General features: G+C 43.7%; 1 protein-coding gene across 2 annotated transcripts in view; it reads right to left on the reverse strand.

The window, feature by feature from the left end:
* The window catches only part of AFAP1 (actin filament associated protein 1), a 111,094-nt gene extending 105,918 nt beyond the window's left edge, over positions 1-5,176 (reverse strand). For both annotated transcript variants that reach the window (XM_036382375.1, XM_036382373.1), the window contains exon 1: positions 5,089-5,176. The gene's annotated coding sequence lies outside the window, so the exon portion shown is untranslated. The remainder of the gene's footprint in view (positions 1-5,088) is intronic.
* Positions 5,177-12,901: the final 7,725 nt, after the last annotated feature.

A 12,901-nucleotide genomic window follows, 5' to 3' on the forward strand; every position in this document is an offset into this window, starting at 1 on the left:
GAAAAGCTCACTCCTGGTTGTTTTATTTTAAACAAACCCTACAGTAGCTCCCATTGTTTGTTTGTTTTTCCCCCCAGACTAGACAGCATGTGGCTTATGAGCCACACTGATAGATGTGATAAAGCTCCTGCCAGATCTGATTGATGATGGCACTAGGAAGTGCTGTGAAGGTCACAGTGTAATTCTCCCTTTGCAGCTGCTCCTGGCAAAAAATGGTACAGGAGAATAAAATCTGGATCTGCTAATTGCTAATAACAGGGAAATTCCGTCCTTACCTTGCCTTCTCCTCTCTTCCAGTTTCTAACAGGAATGCCATAAGCATGTGTAACCCATGAAAGACCAGATAAGTTTCCAAGACATACTTAAAGATCACTATTTGGACCAAAAAAAAAAAAAAAAATCTATCCACAGCAACTGGCCAAATATTGAGCATTTATGCTTTGAAGACAGTGCAGAGTAGTTTAGCATGAAAGCTGCACATAAAAGAGCTTTTACTATTTGCTCTTCTGCAAGACTGAGATAACATACCACTACATATTCCCTGTGAGAGAGTGCTATCTCTGATGATGTGAATATATGAACTAAGCTCCTTTCTCAAAGTCTATTCATTTTAAATGAACAAGGCAAGCATGCTCACTGGAAGTGGATACTGGCAAGCCAGAGCATCAGCCACTCAAGTGGGACACCAAAATCATCTTTTCCATAGATGTTGAGATGTCATGAGGACACTGATAAGAGACTTTGGGGAATTCACAGGCATGATATAATGACAGTCCCCTAATGAATTATATATATTCAGTGTAAGTCATAGCAATTACCTCACATACAGTGTTGGATTTCTTGGGGGTAAGATGTTGTTATCTTTGAGACATCAGCTACATTACAGATTAAATTTGAAACCACTTGTGTACTCTTTTCTGGCACTCACCATTAATGGATGGAAATATTTTTATACAGCATTTTGTACTCACAAAGATTTTGGCACAGTAAGGCCATTACGAACATCTGTCTTAGAGAAAGAGTCTTTATCACTCAGCTCAAAACTACATAATGGCAGAGAGATCTTGGCAGCAGGCATCCCCTAGATAGTTAAAAAATCCCACCACTATGTCACCATAAAAGGAATAATAGATTTTTTTTTCCTGTTCCAGTTTAGGAAAGAGATTTAGAAAAGACATGTCTATCAGTTTGCTCCTTTTACTGCCAAACATACACAATCGATTTTTAAAATACCAATACATGTAAAGAGCAGTATCTATACAAGATCCAGCTGATTAAAAAAATCCTCTTAGGAGTTTCTTTCCTAGATTTCTTGATGAACACTGGCAAAATATAAAAGAGCTATTGATTTATCCTTTCCACAGCCTCCTGTATTCTCCAAGGCATACTTGGAGAGGTAACCACCAGCAGCTCATTTGGGCATTGCTGTGTAAAGGGTTCTCAGCACCTCTGGCAGTCAAACCTTTCTATGCACACTGAGCCATTGCTGACTTTTTGCTAGGATAGCAAAGGGGAAACTGATGGCAGTTTTGCCATTCAGGTTTTAATTACTTGCCATATCTCTGGAAAATAGAGATGATGTCCCAAAAGACTGTTACCTGCTATGAGATATCCCCCACTGCACATACCCAAGCTATGTGCCTGCGACATTATTCATTACCATTACTCACAGCAGCATGTCTTTCATGACCTGGAGAGTCAAGAATTAACTTCTGATCACAGAGTATCATAGAATAGTTTGGGTTTGGAGGGGCCCTAAAGATAATCAGATAGTAGAGAAAGAGCAATTGAATAGACACAAAATGTTTTAGAGCAGTGATGCACTACAAAAGGCAGACCTTCATGTGTGCATGGACAGGTTGGTGCAGTGAGACAGCTGTGCTGGTGCAACCCCTGCACTCTGAGCTCAGGCTCATCCCTGTGCCATTGCAGCCACATGCCTTCCTACCTGCTCATTCTGTGCTGACAGACTGCTCTGGTATGGCTCCATGCAGACACTCCCCAAAGAGACATCTGGTATGGTCTTGAAAACTTAAATTGCTCTAAAGTCAGCTTGGGGTGCTTCATAGTAGGAAAACTAATTCCTAAAACTAATCCCTCCTAGACAACCCTTACAGATGGAGGAGTACATTCAAGATCTGGTTTTTTTCAGTCCTTCACTAAAAGCTCAGAGTTCACAGTACCTGCAGTCCTCAGGCTGACTTGAACATTTCTATTAATCTTGATGGGTTTGACTATTAGGAGTTCAACTGTGAGCCTAGAAACACTTTATATTAGAAGTACAGTGATCTGGAATAACACATACTGAGTGTGTAACCCAGTCACCTGCCCAGCCCAGACAGACAGTTTCTACACCAGATGAAACACTATTTGTCAATGAAGTGATGAGTAAGGGAAGTTAGAACCATACCAGTAGCTAGGTGTCATTCACACCTAAAACCAGTTGAACTGCACAGCTGGAAGGGATGCATAATTTTTTTGGAAAATTGCCACAGTATGCTTTACTATGACTAACCCATAACAGAACAGAGTAGACTAAGCTATACAGGAGTTTGGAGGTGCAAGTCCTTGCATCCCACCCTCCCACCTCAGCTGGAGATCTGCAAATGAATATAAAGTACATCTCTTCCTCCTCCTCTTCCTCCTGATCCCTCCTCAGGAAACAAAGAGCACAGCTTTGAACAAAGCAGTTAACCAGGAGGGCTCCTGGATACCACACTCCCCCTGACTGACCTATCAGACACAAAACTTTTGAAAATGCATGGAAATTAAATCAGTCGACTCCAGATAGCATCAACCAGCCCTGAACCGATGGCTCTTTGTCCTGAGGCAGTGTCACAAGGGAGACTGCAGTAAGCAGCAGGGCAATACAATTCCTGGTCTTACAGCAAGTTGTCTTTGCACCACTGTAAGGAATTTGTCATACATGTATCAAACACAGTCTGTCCCACTGAGACTTCAATATTTGCTTTTGGGTTTTATGTGTCAGACAGTATCTCTTCAACTCTGAGAACTTCAGGAGAGAAAAAGGAAAATCATCCTTCACAAAGATTGTAAAATTTTAAAATTATGTAAGTGGTTGATCTATTGAAGTCTTGCATTTTACACTGTCCTCGTTGGCACTGCTTCAATACTTCAGATTTAACCCCACAGACCTTCCAAATCCCTTCAACTAAAAGTCTACCCAAGCCACAGGAACACAATATAACACTTTGACTTTTGATGACAAATTTCCTAGGAAACACCAAACAGTGCCACATATCACCAAAGGCAGTGAGTATCTGCTCATTGTTCTGTTTGCCGGCTTGTCACTGCAATCACTGGCTAACACACAAAGAAAACTAGATCCTTCTTTTTCAAATCCATTTCAAATTCTTCTTAAACCCATGTGGGGCCCTATAGCCCCAGAAAGACGGGATACTCTCCCTCTTGCTCTAATGTAGCATTTGCTCTTCTTTTACACCAGTTCTAAAAGGAAAAATGGTTCGTTCAAAACAAGAAAGTAATTGTGCAGTTCTTCCCATGGAAACCACCAGGAGGCATAAGGGATGACGGAAAGGCACCAAGCGCCCATATCGAGAGCACTGATGGATTGATCCATCTGGCTGCCAAGCTGCTCCCTTGTGCCCCTGCACCGACCATTCTCAGAAAGGCACACAAAAAAAGGTTCACAATACTATGATTTTCATGAAAGGAAAAGAGTGGCCCTGTAACACTTGGAGCAAACAGTAGCAGAGCACCTGCAAGGGCGAGACACTAGTTATGGAATAATCATTAATTGTTATGGATACCTCTGAGAACTGAACCAAGCCCTGCCATGACATTTTTTTCCCCTATGGAACAAAACAAAGAGCTGCACAAAGAAGAGCAGAATCTGTCGCCTTAAGAAGCCCTAGACTGAAGTACATGATTTAATTGGATCTCTCTGGTTTTGAGATTTATCATTTCATAGTTGGACCCCAGCTGCAAACTTCAGTAATACAATAAAACAGAACAGGCACAGGCACACCAAGTGTTTGCATCAAAATGATCATAGAGGAGATCCTCCAGAGAGGAAATGAGCTAAATGCTTCTCTGTTTCTCACATGTGCCTTGTCTTGCCTTTCAGAGTGTGCATTTACTCAGCTGCACTATCCTTTAGGGCAGGTGAATACCTGGGTTGCCGAGGGATGCCTGCCTGAACCCACTCACCTCCTGCCACTCCAGAGCTTTTAGCTTATGGAGCGACTCCTGCTTTTGGCAGTTTATCTGCCTCTTTTGCCGCCCATTATTTTCCTACCGCCTAAATCGTTGGCAAGTTTCCTCTAAGCCCTCTACACAAGACATATACCGCGCGTAGGACCGAGAAACTCGAGTTTCCAAAAAACCTCTCAGTGGAAGAAATCGAACCACGTCGCTGTGCCCGGTCCCCTCCAGCCTCCAATGGCAGGCTGCTCCTCAGCTCAACAGGAAATCAAGGAGGGGGTCGGCCCGGCAAGCCGAGGGGATGGATCTGGAAAGATGGTTCTGTTCGCCTGTGCCCTGACTGACTCCAGGACTGTAACATGATGCAATCTCTCGGCTATGATGAAACAGATCAAATGGCCCAGCCTGCGGGGAGACCACCTCTGCCCACCCCGCAAGGCAGAAAACAAGGAAGCTCGCAGCGGTACAAAGCAGCAGCGCGGCTGCGGGGCCGGTGCCTTTCCCGGGAAGGGATGCGAGTTTCGGGATGGCGGACAGACAGAGGGCTGCGTTCCGGAGGATCTCGGCCGGGCTCCTGCCCTTCCACAGCCCGGGCAGGGGCCGCCACCGCCCGATAACCGGGTTCCCTCCAGCTCTTTCCATGTGCTGCTCCCGGCCGAGAAAACGAGCGAGACTTTTTTTTTTTTTCTATTTTTTTCCAGCTTTTTTTTTCCCAGTAAACCCACAGCTTTCCTAGCACGGGGCTGCCGGGAGCAGCAACGGAGCAGCGGCTGAAAAAGCCCATTTCTGGATCCAGCCCTTTCCCTCCCTCTTCTTCCCTGCCGTGCTCCCTCTCCGCCCGCGGAGCTCGGCAGGGATGCTGCCCGGGGCGGGCGGCGGCGAGCGGGGCCGGAGCCCTCCTACCTTTGCGGCCGTCCTGCGGCGGCTGCCGGCACAAAGCGGCCGAGCGCGGCTCCTCCCGCGGCTCCTCCCGCAGCCCCGCTCTGCCGCGGAGCGCAGCCAGCGCCGCGCCGGCAGGGGACAGCGGGGAGGGGACAGCGGGGAGGGGACGAGCGGGGCGGGAGCAGCAGCCCGCTCCCACCGCCCCCGGGCCGGGCCCGCCCCGCGGGGAGGGGACAGCGCCGAGGCGGAGCCAGCGGAACAAAGGCGGGGGGGGCGTGCAGCAGCCCCGGGTGCGGGCAGGATGGGGCAGGTGTGCACAGCAGCCCCGGGTACGGGGCAGGATGGGGCAGGTGTGCGCAGCAGCCCCGGGTGCGGGCAGCATGGGGCAGGTGTGTGCAGCAGCCCCGGGTGCGGGCAGGATGGGGCAGGTGTGCGCAGTAGCCCCGGGTACGGGGCAGGATGGGGCAGGTGTGCACAGCAGCCCGGTACGGGGCAGGATGGGGCAGGTGTGCGCAGTAGCCCCGGGTACGGGGCAGGATGGGGCAGGTGTGCGCAGCAGCCCCGGGTGCGGGCAGGATGGGGCAGGTGTGCGCAGCAGCCCCGGTACGGGGCAGGATGGGGCAGGTGTGCGCAGCAGCCCCGGATACGGGGCAGGATGGGGCAGGTGTGCGCAGCAGCCCGCGGGTGCGGGGCAGGATGGGGCAGGTGTGCGCAGCAGCCCCCGGTGCGGGCAGGATGGGGCAGGTGTGCGCAGCAGCCCCGGGTGCGGGCAGGATGGGGCAGGTGTGCGCAGCAGCCCCGGATACGGGGCAGGATGGGGCAGGTGTGCACAGCAGCCCCGGGTGCGTGCAGGATGGGGCAGGTGTGCACAGCAGCCCCGGGTACGGGGCAGGATGAGGCAGGTGTGCGCAGCAGCCCCGGGTACGGGGCAGGATGGGGCAGGTGTGCACAGCAGCCCCCGGGTACGGGGCAGGATGGGGCAGGTGTGCGCAGCAGCCCCCGGGCAGGATGGGGCAGATGGGGCAGGTGTGCACAGCAGCCGCCGGGTGCGGGGTAGGTGAGCCCAAGTGCTCCTTGCGAGGCAGATGCTGGCAGATCAAACCTGGGCTTCTTGCCCCAGAGTAAAGCCTCCCTGGAGCCGAGTAAAAGCTGGAATACTGAGATGTCACAGCGGGAGCCTCAGTGCAGCCCATGCCCTCCCCATTCCTGCCCAGGAGATGCTGTGACCTGAGCACTGAGCAGAGGAGGAATAACATGGATTTGAGGCATAACTAGCATGTCTGCATTTATCTAAAATTTAAGCTCTTTTGTTGAAATGGTGTAAAATCATGTACAAACCCAACACCTGGTTCTGTCATTTTAGTTTAGCTTAATATAAACCAGATCTAAATCAAAGTGAGACTTTTTGATTAAACTGAGACTTATATTGATTAAACCTGCAGGCTTCAGTTTGTAACAAAATTGCTGAGCGTGGGCAAACTTATAGAGGGGCAACCTGAGCAAACATGTTCCAACTTTGAGATATCCAAATATATATATTTATATATAAAAATACATATATATATATATTATTCTATATTTATATATATTTCTTTTCCTCCCTGTCCATACAGAAACTGAAAATCTGAGGTCACAGAAGAATGTCGCTCAAGGAAGAACACTAGTTAAGGCAACTCTGTCTTTAGTCCAGCTGGGTGTCAGAACTCCTTTAACTTCAGCTAGATGCACAAGTGTGCTCTTGTGAGAAATATTTGGGGAGCATTGGACATGCAAGTGCATAATTCTGTACAAGCTTGTAGCTTACTTTGTATCACAGTGTATGCAACTTGTTAAGCACCTTAAATTTTGATTAATAAAATTTGGGTTGTTCTGGCCAGGTTTAATGTGCTCTTCTGTCCTGTTTCATCATCCTCAGTCATTCCAAGAAGGTCATACCAAAGGTAACAGGTTTGACCAGGGAAAATTCTATTTAGTCAGCATGTACACTGTGTGGCCACTTAGGATATGCATGAGATCTCCATAGCCCAAAACAGGAGAGCTGAATTCAGAGCCCAACGTTTTCAACAACTATTACTTAGCCTAAAAGCTCACTTTCAGCTGTTCTCTTTCTTGTATGCCTTTGGGTATGGGCAGGGAAGGACTTGCCTCCTGGCTGAGCTATTACAGCAGCAGCCTGCTCCTACCTGCCTTTTTGTATTCTGCTTGTTGAGAGTTGGCAGGGAGGAGCCTTGGAATACTTAGAAGTAGAGATTTTTCAGGCAATAGTAAATGCTTAGCTGGTCTTGAAAAAATTAAACCACAACTTCTCTTCTCCACGGTTCAATTGGTTGCAGCTATTGCTCTCTCTGAGCTATTTAATTTGTATCATGACATGTAAAATATGATCTCTAGGGAGAACAATCCAGTACTTCGTTGTAAAAGCACAGCCCTTGGCTGCTGTGGCACATGCAGTACCATTGATTTGTATGCTTGCGCTGAGCACTTCCATTATTTGCTGGCTTTACTGACTCTAGTTTTAGTGTTTGTTTTTTTTTTAATTTTAATGCGCACATCACATGAAGTAACACTTCAGCCTCTGCCTGCCCTAAGACACTCTCTGGTCTGTAAACAGGGCACTTGGTTCTAGTAACACTTCAGAGTATTTCTTCCACAGAAATGTCCTGAAGTTAGGAAGCTGATCAGCAGAGAAACACAGATCAGAGAAAGTCATCACAAGACCAGCAAGAAAATAGGCACTTTGTGCCCTCTGTCAGATATGAAAGTGAGATAACTTAAGGGTTTGTCCTTAGGCTGTTGGAGAGAGTGGTAAAGACTTCATGTCTTGTGGTGGTAATTCCATAGGGACTAAATAATGGGCTATCTGTCATAAAGACAGTCATCAGACAGCACAAGCTGTTCCTCATGGACAAGCTCTCTCTAAGGCGGAAGGGCTCAAAAGAACTTTTTTCTTATTTGAATTTTTAGTTTTCACAATGCTACACTTCAAAATGGCATTACTCCCCTTTTTCATTTGTACATATGCATTCTATAAGCTGCTTCAGCTGCAAAATACAACTTAGTGATTCACTGAATTTCTTCCCCATGAATCTTTAATGACGCTATTTAAATACAAATTCTATTTTATAGAATTAAAAGAACAGCATATAATTCACCTAGAACACAATATCATCAAAATAAATCAACTGATTCCTAAGGAATTGCTTGCAGGGAAACTGAAGTCACATCATTAATAGGAAATCTGAGGTCCACAGTAACTGTACGTCATACTTTGCACCCAATAAACTTCTTAAACTAATCATCTTTTAACACAAAGCAGCAGAAAGCAAATCTGTGTAAACGTCCCTATTTGAAATACATGTCCTCTAGCTTGAAAAAGTACTTTTTAGCTTTAAGACCAAATATTCATGCAGTGTTTCAAACTGTCTTTATTCTCAATAATTCATTATAAAGTTCTACTCTATCAAGGGTAACTTCATTACTGTAGAAATAATCTTCACAAGCTTTAGGCAGGACTCGGTGAAGCTTAGTCATAGGGATCCCCAGTCTTCCTATAATCTTCTTAGCCTTGTTTATCACAAAAGAAAAGAAAATAATCAGAGCAAAGAAAAATAAAACAATCAAGTAGTCTCAGCAGTAAGGTATCCAAATAGACTTGTTTACAAAACTGGGACTTGAACCATCAGATAATCTGTAGTGTGTTGAAACAGAGAAGTCATGACAATGACAGACCATATTTGTTATCTTTAGGATGTGCTTAAAAGAGTCATTTATGCATATTTTAAGGTTTTTTTTTTCCCCTTGGAAAATCAACATTGGATGAAATCTGAGAAACACAGTCATGAGAAAAAAAAAAATCTTCAACCATTTTTTTTTGTGATTTATGTCTTGCAAGGTACTCCAAGCAATTTGGATTTGGCTCACTTAAGTAATGTAAAAAGGCAGGAAAACAGTAGTTTAGGCATTTGGAAGTATGGGTCAGTTTTTAAAGATACACTCAATTCCACTTCAAATCTGCCTTGGACTGAGTCCATAACCTGACAACTCACTAGTCTAAGAGGCCCCAAAAACTCAGCAACATCCTGTTGAGAAAACAAGTGTAAGAAAACCTATTGCATGCTCTAAGTGATGACTGGTGTTCCCTGAAAGTCTGCTCAATACTTTTCAGTAAGACCTTTCAGGGTGACTGTACAAGGTTATGTTCATTATTTTCAGTACCTTAAAGTGAAATCAAAGCTGTGGGGAAAAGCATGTGTGATACTTGGTATCAGACTGTAAAATAATTTGCCTCTTTGGATTGTTTTTTTCTTTTTCTTGGAAGGGGGGCTGAGCAGACAAAAACCCCAAAAACCTAGAATTGGCAAAATGTTGACTTCATGTGAGACCCCACACTGCCCTGTGCCACTGGTGTGTCAGGCAGGGCAGGTCAGGCTCCCTGGAGCAAGCATCAGCTGCCTCCTGATGTGTCCAAACTCCTGCCCTCATATTGTATTGCCAGGGGGGAATGGATGGTCTCAGGGAAGAGTGAAAAGCAGGCAAAAATCCTGTGCAGTCTGGGCTGTCAAGAGATGGAGTGACATTGCAGCAATTGCCACTATCTTCAGTAAAACATATTGATGGCAGGATTTCAAAAGCAGGAGGCAAGTTATGCCTTTTTAGAACAGAAATCTTCTTCTGTTACTTTGAAACCATAATTTTTCAGTAAGGAAAACATCACTGTTTCTGAAGTTGTCTCAGATACTCAAGGCATTTACAGACTAGGGAAAAATGTATTTTACAAATAGAAAAAAAGTTCTTGATAAAGATAGGGTCTTTTGCCCTTGCTTATCATATACTGTGATCCTGTTACAGCAGAATCCATTGTTATTAAGAACATAATAGCATCTTTTTAATTTTTTTAAAAGAGTATCATGAGTTATTTCTTCTTGGGCCCCACATAATTTCCAGGTCCACTGGGGGAAAAAGTAATTATATTTAGATACACGTGAAAAATTTGTTTCAGGGATCTATAAGCTGAGTAGATACATGTCCCAAAAGGACTTGTACAGCAGAAATGCCATTCACCCTTGTGCAAAAAGCAAATCTGAAAAAGTGTGCATTATAGAAACTTCAAGAGCGGGGATTGTGCTGCTTTTCTGCAATGCACAGGCCTCTCCTTACTCTCCACACAGGGAGGTCATCTGTGTAACAAAACTATCTGCAAATAAATTCACAGAGATGTAAATACCTTAAATTAGGTTCTTGATTTTGAATCAGGGCTAAAGAAGGAATATGTAAAAAAGGAGAACATACATTTTATAGAACCTTAATGTGCAGGTAAAAATAGTTACTTTCCACTTATATTCTTCTGTTTGAACTAAACATAGGCAAACAATCCTTCCCTGTGATTTCAGTTTTGGAAGAAATTCTGCATAACCTGACCTTTGTGCTCTGGTGCAGGTACGAACGCCAGTGATTTCAGTGGGATTAGCATTTAGTTACTGACATTTTCAAAATACTATGCTAACATCCTTTTATTAAATGCATATTAAACCCTCAGAATCACTGAAAAGTACCTCTGTCTTTGAGTATTACTAACTTGAAAAAAAAATCTTACTCTTGTATTTTTACTTCTTATAAATTTAAATTGTATATTAAAGATGAATACAATAGGGGAAGATTTCCTCTAAGTGTTGCTTTCTTGCCCCTGCTTTCTTTGAATTCAATCAACATTGGGCCAAAACTGGAATCTTATTGAAAGATAAATTTTAGCTTCTATTCTGTATTTGTCTCCTGTGCCATTTAAAATGGAGTAAATTATTTCAGTATTTTTGATTATTATATTATTTTTATTGCACTATAAAAATAATCAGTTATCATACTGAAAAAGGTATTAAGACAAAAAAATGCAATTTGAATAATTTGATCCTTATACAGCAACTCATACAGTCCTCCTGGCACTTCCATCTGTCAAAAACTGTCAGATGAAAAATGTCTAGTATAAAATTGGGAAAAATTGTGGAGCTCAAAGTGTTCCACATCCATAACTTGAGAGAATTTTTTTTTAAAGTCTGACTAGCAAAATTGTCAAGTGACATGAAGGTTTTTAACCCTGTTCCTCAAATGAATTATTCCAGGTCAGAGCACTGAAAGGAAGTTCAGACAGACCATTAACAACCTCAGTTGTTTAATTTGCTATCAATCATGGTGCTTTCTTAATTATCAGTTAATAGAAAAAAATTTATAGCCATAGAAATAACAATGACTCATGTCAGAGTTCAGAATCGTGTCCACTTGTATGGAAAAAAACCTCCAGCAATTTGCAAGAGTGAGGTTAGGTCAAGCAAGGAATCAGCATAATGTAGGTTTTGTAGGTTTGTAAATAAAAAAAGTCATTCTCAGTTTTCTTCTTCCCTACCTCCCCCCACCCCAAAAAAAAACCAAAAACAAAAAACAACCAAAACAAAATAAAAAAAAAAACCCAAAAAAACAACCAAACCAAACCAACAAACAAACTATATACATATATATATATATATATATATATATATAGAGTGCTTGACATAACATGGCAAATAGGAAGCCTTTATCTTGTCAGACCATTCCTGAACACAATCTGCTGAGAGACATTTGCAGAAGATTTGCAGAAGAACTATCACTGGCAAAGAAAGGTTTTAGTCTCAAAAGAAATAAAACATACTGCAATTTTTAGTGGAGAGACAAGGTAGAGGATGTAATAAAAGAATGTATGATAGCAAATGGAAAAAACAGATCAACAGCAAATCATCCATGACACAAATGTAACTAGACTGAAAACCAGAAACCAACGGACTCCAGACTTGTAACAAAAGGCAAATACATAATAGCTGGGACACTAATGCCCAAATTGGGATACATTTACCTGTGTGGGACAGGATGCTTTTGCCTGGTTTTGTTTCCTCCTGACCCCTCTGGAGCTGCTGCTTGTCCAGACTGGCAGGGAAGGACTGGCGGGTCCCAACAGCCTGGGTGCTGCAGACATCTGAAGCATTACAGACATGGAACCTACCTGCTTACCTGTGGGCACAGATGTCAAACACCGAGGGGAAGGAAGAAAAATGTCCTAAATCATGAAAAGTAGCAGCATTTAAAACTAACTTCTCCGAGTGTAACTCACAGAGATGGTGGTTGTGAGGAGGGAGTAACAAGCTGCTGCAATAACACAACAAATTGCAATTTGCTGGGGGTGCTTCATCACCTGGGAGTTAAACTACTGAGATCTTGCTTTTCATGGCCATGTACTTTGACTGAGTACCACCTTTTTTAACATGGCTTTTCACAGTCTAGAAAAAGTGAGAAGGGATGCAAAGACTCAAAAAGCCTGAGCCAGCTCCTCCTATGAGCCTTTAAGGATTTACCCATACCTCAGAGGCAGCTTGGATATGATGAGGGGTTGCAAGCCTCAGTATAAATTTACATGTGCAAGAGAGTCACATCTGTCATTCTAAAATTAATAACAGCCATCTTTTTTTTTTTGAGATACTCAAGATATATGAAAAATGGTAGCCACAACTGTGACCTATCAAGTAATCACATTGGTCAAAGGTCAGTTGAGGTCTTAGGAAGCTTATAAAATGATCCTGTCCTTTTTCTCACACACAAATCAAAGGGGCAGGAGAATACAAATATAAGGACACTCTGAAGCTTATGCACCAGAGTTGAGTGCCAGACAGAAGTGCCTGGGATCTCGTCCAGCTCATCTGCAAATAACAGAACAGCATTTTCCTGTAGATATGTGAAAAGGTTAGTAAAATAATTTGGTCTTAGTCACACATGGGAAATGTCAAATAGATGGCTTCTCAAAATCAAAATGTGGAAT

The sequence above is a fragment of the Molothrus ater genome, chromosome 4, assembly GCF_012460135.2.
Source record: "Molothrus ater isolate BHLD 08-10-18 breed brown headed cowbird chromosome 4, BPBGC_Mater_1.1, whole genome shotgun sequence".
Classification (NCBI taxonomy): Eukaryota; Metazoa; Chordata; class Aves; order Passeriformes; family Icteridae; genus Molothrus; species Molothrus ater.